Genomic DNA, 1934 nt, shown 5'->3' with positions numbered 1-1934 from the left:
CTACTCATTGTTAATTATGTGTATGAATATTTGTATCCTATTATCTAGTACATAAAATCCTATTATACATCCTATCCTATTTTATACATATATATAAAATTACTTTATATTATCTTTGTCGTTGTTTATATTTCTTTTCACCTAATCTATAAATTAATAGAGACCACAAATACAGATTTACTGACAGATTGAGATTAAAATATCCCTTCTGACTTCTTCGGATAGATTTAAAAAGGTTGTCATCTTGAAATGTCAAACTTGAGATTCATTATTAGTTAGACATATAATTTGCACAACACTGATTGGACAATAACTCTCAATGTTATCCTTTAATAACACTTTCAACATTTAGAAAGTCCATAATCTTGAAACCTTACATTTTTGTTTGAAATGATTAGTAATATCAGCTAATGAAGTTTGTGACACCCTTTTGTGAACACCCTGTATATTCAGTGTATTCCAAATTTAATGCACACTGAAGGGATCTTGGAAACTATAAAAGATACAACCTCTGCTAAAAAAAAAACAAAAGAGCCTCTGCTATTAAATGGACAAAGATGTGCGTAATAATAAGACCAACAAATTAATGTGGTCAATTTAGTCATTGGTTGCGTCGTTCACTGGCTGCACTCAAAAAACTTATTTTGGTCAAAATTTTGAAACTGTCACAGCTCTTTATTAGAACCTATATTGAAACGTTTACTTTTTTTACTTTTGCATGAAATTTCTTATAGTTTTAAAATTTAGAGCAGCAAGCAGAAGGCGTAGGATTTGAGTTTATTTTTTAAATACAAAAACCCATTTTTTACTTAATCAAATGAAAGTAGATTTTTTAATAATTTCAAAACTACCATATGTGTTATACTTTCCTTGTGGTTTTCATCAAATAATTCATAAAAGCCCGGTTTTGAATGGTTATGTGGAAGGAATTTTTATTCTACTATTCGGATGGTGGATAGACTTGACTGATATTTCGCTGCAGACAGTGTTGGATTCAGCTGTTTAGTAAAGCACAGAATGCGAGCGAATGTTGAGTTAAGCTCTAGTTCACCTTCCTCTTACGTGTATCATCAGGTGCACAATTGAGTGCACTACGATGTTGACTGACATGATCCCAAAGCACGGTGAAAAGCAGATTTCAGATGCTACATGTAAAGAGGAAGATGAACTGGAGCTAAACTTAACTTTTGCAATAAATTAGCCCTTCCCACCATAGCTGTATTAACACAATTCAGTGCGGGTGACGAGCATGCTCGTCATGTGGAAATGGCGTGCCGGGCGGTGGACGAGCGAGCTCGGCATACAGCAGCTGCTTTCATATTGCCTCAGTGTGAGCTGAGCAGTTGCCTGGGAAGGCCTTAACACTCATAGCGAGTTGTGTTGTTTGAGTGAGTCAGTTGGTGCGATTCGTCGCCGGTTCACCATTTTCGTTTGTTGTGTATGCTTTGCGAAATATCACAAAGCACAATAATAGTGCACTCACAATAGTGTGAGTGGATTATAGTGTCTGTTGACTGTGTAAGTGTATGTACTCATAATGGAGGAAGACGATAATGTTGTTGACGATAATTTTTCATCTGATGAAGACAATGAGTCGAGTTCGAACAGTTCTAGGGACGGTGAAGGCGGCGTCCTCCACCCCAGTGGGCCACCCCACCCCAATACGTGTAATTTATATACTATATACGTGTAATCCGCGATTGTTTGTGCCGAAACCTAAGTGCGCTGTGAGCACATACAACACAGGGACCGGCACCCGGGATACCTTGGACAACCCACAAAAAAAATCCTGACTCTTTTGGGTAAGTAAAAAACAAACAAAATTCCTGCATTTTCTGTCGCCTGTAATTTTGTCATCCGCAGTGAATGTGTTAAAAACCATAGAAATTGTCAGACAATGTCAGTCTGAAAATGACTGTTACTGAAATTTTTGT

The sequence above is a fragment of the Homalodisca vitripennis genome, chromosome 3, assembly GCF_021130785.1.
Source record: "Homalodisca vitripennis isolate AUS2020 chromosome 3, UT_GWSS_2.1, whole genome shotgun sequence".
Lineage (NCBI taxonomy): Eukaryota > Metazoa > Arthropoda > Insecta > Hemiptera > Cicadellidae > Homalodisca > Homalodisca vitripennis.
This window is presented reverse-complemented; position numbering follows the sequence as displayed.